The 9000-nt window shown below is 49.0% G+C and overlaps 1 non-coding gene across 1 annotated transcript; it reads right to left on the reverse strand.

Annotated features, from left to right (window-relative positions):
- Nucleotides 1–640: 640 nt before the first annotated feature.
- TRNAE-CUC (transfer RNA glutamic acid (anticodon CUC)) lies at nucleotides 641–713 on the reverse strand. Its single transcript has one exon. It is a non-coding gene; the product is annotated as a tRNA-Glu (tRNA).
- Nucleotides 714–9000: the final 8287 nt, after the last annotated feature.

Below are 9000 nucleotides of genomic sequence, written 5' to 3' on the forward strand. Positions count from 1 at the left end.
CCAAATATAATTTAGGCTATCAGCCTATATTTCTGAACATCCATCTTGTACATTTTAAGTACAAAATTACCATTTTGCAGAAGTATAAAATTGAGACAAATTTTTTTCCATCTGTGCATTTAACTTCTGCATACTTTATAGCAGCTAAAGGGTTCGAGAGGACCTCATTACCATCCAAAGGGGACGTTAGCCCTGCGACTATATAACTGTATTAAGATCTACATAAACGGGAATAAAGTTCGAGGGACAGTAGAATGTGGAATTATATATTTTTTCTTAAATGGAGATGTAACTTTTACATAAAACTGCTCATCTCTGCTTTCCTGAATAAGAGTAACTGTTTATAAATTCAGACTTGCTGATGAAGGAGTCTGCGTATATGAGAAGCCCTTAGAAACATGCAGAAAAGGGCAGGCTCTCAGTGACCAAGGGGGTACCCATGGGGGCTTTCAGAGACCTCTAGGCTCTTGTTCTGGACTTGAACTCTGGGGTGGTCCACAGAAATGACAGGAGACCTTTGGAGCCCTGTCCAACTGCCACACAGCCTACCTCAGCTTTGTTTTTTTTTAAAAAATTATTTGGCTGCTCTGGGTCTTAGCTCCAGCATGCAGGATGTTTAGTTGCAGCATGTGGGATCTAGTTCCCTGCCCAGGGATTGAACCTGGGACCCCTGCATTGAGAGCACTGAGTCTTAACCACTGGACCACCAGGGAAGACCCTACCTCAGCTTTCTGAGTGATATCAAGTGGGGGTCTCAGACATCTGCTGTGCCCACCCATTAGGGGTAAGGCTTGTGCTCAGTTGCTCAGCCATTCTGAACTGACTCTTTGCAGCCCCAAACTGTAGCCCGCCAGGCTCTTCTGTCCATGGGATTTTCCAGGCAAGAATACTGGAGTGAAAATATATGGCAAGAACCACCACAATATTGTAAAGTAATTATCCTCCAATTAAAATAAATAAATAAATAATAATAAAAAAAGAATACTGGAGTGGGTTGCCGTTTCCTACTCTAGGAGATCTTCCCCACCCAGGGATCAAACTCACCTCTCTTGTGTCTCCTGCTTTGGCAGGCAGTTTTCATTACCACTAGCGCCACCTGGGAAGCCCCAGGAGTAAGGCATGCATGCGTGCACATGGACTCTTTATTGTGACTTCAGGTAGTTGGCTTTCCAAGAGGACAAGGTGGAGCTTGACTAAGAAGCAATAAGGACAGCAGAAGGATTGTAAGGCAGTTTCCTTCCATCTTCCTGGCACAGGGAAGTCTGCCAAGGGCATTTGGTAAACCTCCATTGAGGGACCAGAGCTGCCTCCAGCCTGGATTTCCTCAGGACTTGGGGTGACACTGCTCTGATGACCATCATTGCATCTGAGGGTGATTTTTCTAGGGTTGGACTGCTGGTTGTTCCTGGAAATTTCTGGAATGGAGCTGCTTATGGTTTACATCATGGAGAGATAGCAGAGAGAGATGATGTAAGTCTAGACTGTTCAGGCCAAGAGGACAGCTCTGCTTAACCTTCAACTCATAGCCCCTCACTCCTGCACATACCATGAATAGTTTTTTGTTTTTTTGAAAGATCTTAAGGAATTTTTGCCCTTAATCTTTCTTTGTTTCTACATATGACTCTTCCCCCCTCCCAAACTACTTTTTCATTTTTTCCCCTATGTCATTTCTTTCTTCCTGGGTGTATCTGTATATCCAAACAGGATGGCTTGTTGGTCTACCAGCACTCCCTATGAGTGAGCTCTATTTATGGTGTTCTTTCAGTTCAGTTCAGTTCAGTTGCTCAGTCGTGTCTGACTCTCCGCGACCCCATGAATCACAGCACGCCAGGCCTCCCTGTCCATCACCAACTCCCGGAGTACACTCAAACTCATGTCCACAGAGTCGGTGATGCCATCCAGCCATCTCATTCTCTGTCGTCCCCTTCTCCTCCCGCCCCCAACCTTTCCCAGCATCAGAGTCTTTTCCAGTGAGTCAACTCGTCGCATGAGGTGGCCAAAGTATTGCAGTTTCAGCTTTAGCATCAGTCCCTCCAATGAACATCCAGGATTGATCTCCTTTAGAATGGACTGGTTGGATCTCCTTGCAGTCTAAGGGACTCTCAAGAGTCTTCTCCAACACCACAGTTCAAAAGCATCGATTCTTCGGCGATCAGCCTTCTTCACAGTCCAACTCTCACATCCATACATGACCACGGGAAAAACCATAGCCTTGACTAGACGGACCTTGGTTGGCAAAGTAATGTCTCTGCTTTTTAATATACTATCAAGGTTGGTCATAACTTTCCTTCCAAGGAGCAAGCGTCTTTTAATTTCATGGCTGCAGTCAGCATCTGCAGTGATTTTGGAGCCCAAAAAAATAAAGTCTGACACTGTTTCCACTGTTTTTCCATCTATTTCCCATGAAGTGATGGGACCAGATGCCATGATCTTTGTTTTCTGAATGTTGAGCTTCAAGCCAACCTTTTCACTCTCCTCTTTCACTTTCATCAAGAGGCTTTTGAGTTCCTCTTCACTTTCTGCCATAAGGGTAGTGTCATCTGCATATCTGAGGTTATTGATATTTCTCCCGGCAATCTTGATTCCAGCTTGTGCTTCTTCCAGCCCAGCGTTCCTCATGATGTACTCTGCATATAAGTTAAATAAGCAAGGTGACAATATACAACCCTGACGTACACCTTTTCCTATTTAGTGAACTCTTATTTACATAAGTTGGGGGAGGTGCCCCAACTTAGCCCTCAGTGGTCTGTAGTCGAGATAGAGAGAAAGGATGAACAGGGCCCCTGAGGACAGACAGTCAAGGCTTGGGTGTAATTGCTGTGGAACCACCAGACAATGCTGATGACCCTGGACACTAGTAGGATTTGTTCCACATACAAATTAACATGCTAGATCTCACTTACTCACAAGTTTGAAATGAAGTGAAGTGAAAGTCTCTCAGTCATGTCTGACCCTTGGCGACCCCATGGACTATACAGTCCATGGAGTTCTCCAGGCCAGAATACTAGAGTGGGGAGCCTTTCCCTTCTCCAGGGGGTCTTCCCAACCCAGGGATCACACCCAGATCTCCTGCATTGCAGGCAGATTCTTTACCAGCTGAGCCACAAGGGAAGCCCCTCACATGAGATCAAAGGGAAGAAGGGTTTTGAGAGGGGAGGGGTGCCTGGGCCTCCTCCGGAGTGGCTTTGGGAGGATAAAAGTCTCCACTCCACCCTTGAGCACTCTATTCTAAGAAGGTGTCAACAGACACTTCTTGCCTGGGGAGGGTCTGATCCTATCTAATGTGGAATAGTTCTCATTTTCTCTAGGGGACATAGTGCACAGGAGTGCCTGGATCCAGGACGGGCTCTTCTGAAAGGGTGCAGGGTGACTGTGGGACCCGTCCCTGTCTTAGGGACCCTGAATCCAAAGTGGGGATACATGCATCAGAGTACTCCCAGCTATTATATCATTGATGAAGAGTTTGGAGGAGAAAGTCACGCGAAGCAGAACCACTGAAATACAAGAATTGGGCCTTTGAAATCCCTGAGGCCACCCCACCCTAGGGTGGAGGATGTCAAATCACCAGTTTTTCATTCCTTCATTTGCTATCAGTGAGGACCATGAGCCAGGCACATTCTACCTCAGACTAAGACCTAGAACTTCTAGACCACCAGGGAATTAAGAAATACAATAAATAAAATGCCCATTCATATCTTCTTCAGAAAATAAAACAGAGCCTTCAGTTAGAAAGTGACAGGATTTGGCGCTTTGCTATCGTGGTGGCGGGAAGACTGCTGAGCCTGGAAGGTGAGAAGGAGTCAGCTGTGGACAGGGGGCCAGCAGAGGGACACACAGGAGGAGGGCCCAGGAAGGCACTGAGGAGACACCACCCCACCCCTGGCTGTAACCTCTGCCCTTGGTTTACTCATCGCCTTAGGCTTGAATCAGCCCAGTTTCCCAAAGTCATCAGCATGTGAATGACACAGGGGGAAACTGAATGCAGGCCTCCTGCCTCAAACTTCTTCCCCAAAAACCCTCTGTGTTTTCAGATTTGGATGGAGCTTCTAAGAGGTTTCCCAGGTGGTGCTAGTAGTAAAGAACCCATCTGCCAAAGCAGGAGACATAAGAGATGTGCATTCAGTCTCTGGGTAGGGAAGATACCCTGGAGGAGCGGATGGCAACTCACTCCAGTATTCTTGCCTGGAAAATCTCATGGACAGAGGAGCCTGGCAGGCTACAGTCCACAGGGTGTCCAAGACTCAGACATGACTAGTACATAGGCATGGAGGTCCTAAGATTTGGGAGAGAAAGAAGAAATGGCTATCCATCACCTGCTTCACCTTCAGGCTCTTGTACATCAGGGGCAGCAATTTTGAGGACAGAGCAATGTTAAACCTGTTTAAAGAGGGTGCTTCTTCCTGATGACCACCTCCCAACCCTCTCCTAGAGTCATGGTATCACACAGCTACAGGGGGCCACCCTATTCCCGGGGGGAGTGCACAAGAATGGGGCCTGCCCTGTGCACCAAGGGTAGAGCCACACCATGGCTAACCTGTGCCCTGGAAGCTCTGGGCCCAGAAGAGCTGGAGGCTGGCTCTATCCATCATCAACACATGACTCCTCTCTAAAGCATAGACTCAGATTCAGAAAGGGTGCCAGTGGAGATCAGCTTAGAACAAGGACAGATGGACATGGCTGTGCAGTATTGTGGGAGAAGAAGGTGGCTGACTCTTGATTCCTCTTCAAAAGCTCAAGGTCTCACCCTTGGTAGAGTCTGGTTATCAGAGCTGAGATCAACTTTCACCTCTTTCACATGTTGGGGGAACTAACCATGAATTCAACATGAGGAATAGAATGACCTTGAGCTGGAAATTCACCTCTGGTTGTCATCAGCACAGTTTATCCCCGTGGTCAATCACCCCAGGAAGCCACCTGTAATCCCAAACCAGCTTACCTAATAACCATGAAAAAAAATCATAGACACTGGGCAGTTAGCATGAGCACATGTTTTTTGTTGAAGGCAACGGTCCAGCCAGATATAACCTAAGTCTGAAGGCTATAGGGAATGGGTTGGATGGTGCCTGGGGTGGGAATTAAAGGTGTAAGGATTATTAGTGGAGGCCTGAAGAAAACCAACATCAAGGAGCAGGTTGAGAATGCAGAAGCCACGGATGGACCTGAGCCTGGGTGGTCTGGGAGAGAGAAGGAAAAGCAGCGGTCAAGGTGGTAGACAGTTTCAAGATGGCAGAAGTGGTCACCAGTGGTACACGCAGCGGGGTGTCCACCAGTGGAAGGTTTGAGCAGTGCCCATTAGGTCTGGCTGCAGGAAAGTCATGGATGACTTGAGCACGTAAGGGGAGCAAGTGAGGATCGAGGGTGGTTTGTGTAGGCTGGAGGAGCCTCGAGCCAGTGATGATGGAGAGACTGGAGGAGAGGAGAGGGAAGGTTTTGTCTTCAGCAGAAGGATGGTTTGCTGAGACAGATGGGAAGGAGGTATGGCCACGAAAGTTTCTAAGTCTGTAGGTGGCAGACCTCACACTGCATGGTGAATAAGGAAAAGGATGGCGTAGGGTTTGAACTTGGTTGGTGGCGAGGAAAAGATGGGTCAGGGGAGGACACTGAGTCTGCTGCTGAGAGCAGTCAGTTTGATGAACCTATGTGGGTTCTGGGCTGAGGGGAAAGAGGAGCAGCCAGGAAGCGGCTGATACAGGAAGGGAAAGTCGGGATCCATTTCCCAGGGGTCTCCGGGAAGCCAAACCCCTGGAGTGTCTAGAGACTGAGAGGTGAGGTAGCATTGTTCAGAGACATGGACGTGGGGATGTTGAGAATCCTGGGGACAGACCCACCCTCCCCGGGACAACCCTGGTGGGTGGCTGTGTGGAGAAACAGGCTCGACTCCTGGCTCTCCTATGTGAGTTTGAGAAAGATACATCACCTCTCTGGGTTTCCCCTGCAATGATGATGCTTCTTTCACGATGGGGTTGGAGCCTCCATAATGCAAAGCAGAACCATGTTGGGGACTGAGTGAAATGATCTACGTGATGGCCTTAGGCCAGGGCCTGGCGTAGTGCAATGCTTGATACCTGATGGCTGCTGTCATCGTCACCATCATTATCACCATCATGACGTGAAAACAGGCTTCTAGAAAGTTCTGTGGCAGGTCCCAGGAGGGAAATCAAAGAACAATGAGGATGTTCAGGGCAGTAGAGGGATGGGCGTGGGAGGTGTTGAGCCTGGAGGGACATACATCTGAGCATGTCTTGGGGCAAGTGTGTGGGGACAGGTTTTTATAAACCCAAGTGTCTTTCTTTCCTTTCCTTGCCTTGTGTCTCAGTTTCCCTGTACTTGGGATTAAAGAATTGGAGAAGTGGACTTTTTAGTTCCTTCTAGTACTGTCATCCTAATTCTGTCACCCTGTCCTGGGGTTTTGCTGAAATGTCACCCACCCACTCTTCCTGCAGGGCCAGAAACTCCCGGTGACAAAAGTCATGTGGTTCCAGAGCAGCAGATGGTTTCCTGGATGGGGGGATGGTGTATGTGGCCAACCAGTAGCCAACTATTTGTACAGATCAAGGTTGCTGAGATGCAAAGTAGAAACATGGCAGGGGGAAAACAGGCCCTGTCTCTGGAAGAGAGATGGCTCTGTGATGAGCAAACCCACAGGACAGTGGGGAGTGCTAGTCGGGTGTCTGAGGTCTCCATGTCTGTCTGCTGGTGTTCTCACCTGCAAAAAAAGGGGTGAGCAACAGGGGGTGTGGGGCTGGAGACTGACAGAGAGCCGACTCGGTGTCTGAGACCTTGGCTTCTGCTTTGGACAGCAAACTTGACCTTTCGTTTGGTTATCAAGTGGGGTATTGTCCTTCCCAGTAGGTTGGGGGGCACTAGGGAGCATGTTTTCCATCAAATAACCCCTTTGTGGGGTCGTGGAAGGCTGTGGTGACTGACCTCAGGGTCATTCAGAGCAAGCAGGGCTCTTCTAGCCACCAGCCCTCCAACACACACACACACACACACACACACACACACTGCTGAAGATTTGAACTTGGAGAGGTCAAGAGGTCAGTCCTGGTCCCCTCCCCCCCTACACACACACACACACACACACACACTGCTGAAGACTTGAACTTGGAGAGGTCAAGAGGTCAGTCCTGGCCCCCCTGTGCAAAGAGCAGGGAAGTGAAACAAATTGACAATACCAATTGTCAGGGCCAAGTTCTTCAAGGGCAGCATAGCCTGTGTCTGCAGGTCCCGCCTCAGCCTTGAACAAAGGTGCTGGGATGTGCCTGAGGCCAGAAAAAAAAAAAAAAAGCCTTCAGGGTGAGACCTCTTCTGGAGCCACAGGGCTCCCTGATTTCAGCCTGTGCTCTGCTGTAGGAGTTGGGGTGCCTCTGGAGAGGAGCAGGGTCCGACGGAGGAGTGCAATCTTGCGCTTGTTTGCCCAGCACCCTGTTTGTTTCCCGCACAGAACAATGACCTCTCGTGAGCCCGTGCTTTCCAACCTCACGGAGGGTTACTGTGCAGCCCTGATTCCTCCCCTGATTATCTTGAAGCCTGTCAAGCTGTAAGATTCTCCCTCCGCTCTCTGCTCTTTCTTCCTAATAGACATGAAACAGTCCAGTCAATAATATTTTACTTGTCTTCCCACTGCGTGTCTCTTCTTCTGATCAGTTTAGGCGGGTTTGACTGCAGAAAGTCAGAAGGGAGGTTAAGATCTGAAAAGTTCAGCCAAATGTTATCAGCCTCAGAGATGTTGCTAAGGGAGAGGCCCCCCAGCCCTTGGCGACCGGAGCCAATAATAGCTGCGATGCGCTGATAGCGTCAACGCCTGTCAGAGATCCAGGCGCTTGCGGTTCGTCTGTAAACGCAAACACCTGTATCCAGTCAAGCTATGATGGTTATCCTCTCTTTGCCTGTCATTCCCTTCGGTTCCTTGAAGGGGCTGCCAGGATGTTCTAAGCTGTGAGTTGATTTATAAAGTGAAGGGTCTCTCCGAAACTTTGGCATAGACGGGGAAATTGACAAAAGCGCGCCTCTCCTCCAGGGGGTGACGCGGCCTTTTGACAATGGTGAGTGAAATCGACGGTCTCCTTTTAATTACATTTTTGAACCCATGGCACCAACGGCTGAGCTGTGGGAATTGGGGGTTTAGGCAGACTTTTATTGTCTCAACATGCATTCCCCCCACCCATTCTCGGTACTTGTTTGAGATTTTTCTGTGTGATGAATTAGATCAAAGTGACTAATAAACAGTGTCTGTGGAAGCTCTTCAGAACACAGTATATGCATATTTGAGATATTTCCAAGACTGAATAGGCAAGGTCCAAACTGTGAAATAAACTTAGGGCGTAAAGAGAAGACAGCTTATGTGTTGACCTCCCAGCAGGGGCGAGATTTGTGGTGGGCACTGGGCTTTCCTCAGTGAAGCATTGGGCAGGGATGTCAATATTTGGGTCATCAGCCCTGGTGGCCTGAGGCAGGGAGAGGAGTGGAGATCACATTGTGTCCTTCCCAGGCATCACCTCATGGGACAAGTGGCTCCCCGAGGGGCCCTGCCTGTTTCTTCCAGGAGAGTCCACATGCACTTAAGGTCCATGAGCTTGAGCTTCCCGCCACAGTTGGGTGAAGGCGCAGCTGCCCAAGGCAGGGCGGTCAGTCCACCCTGAACTCCCGTCCATGTGGCTGTCGGCATGTGACCATTTATTGGGTAACACCTGGTCAGTCATGTTTGCTTATCCATCATCAGGAGTTTGCAGATTGGGGAGGGCCAGGGAGAGGATCAAGTGTTGGGAATCAGGTCAAAGATGGGCCCTTAAGGGTCATAGGTGAGGGTATAGTGTCTGGAATTAAACCTGGGACAAGCCGGGATCGCCCACGGACTGGAATTGCACCTTGCACCTCAGTGTTCTTATACAAAAAGAGGGTAAAATCAGTGCACTTCTTGTGAGGCTTCTAGGAGACAGTGTATTAGGATGAATGACATAAAAACTGGATCCACAAAAATGGCAGCTTCCTACGGCT

Source organism: Moschus berezovskii, chromosome 22, assembly GCF_049115385.1.
Source record: "Moschus berezovskii isolate FMDL1 chromosome 22, NW_MosBer_1.0, whole genome shotgun sequence".
In the NCBI taxonomy this organism is placed as follows: domain Eukaryota; kingdom Metazoa; phylum Chordata; class Mammalia; order Artiodactyla; family Moschidae; genus Moschus; species Moschus berezovskii.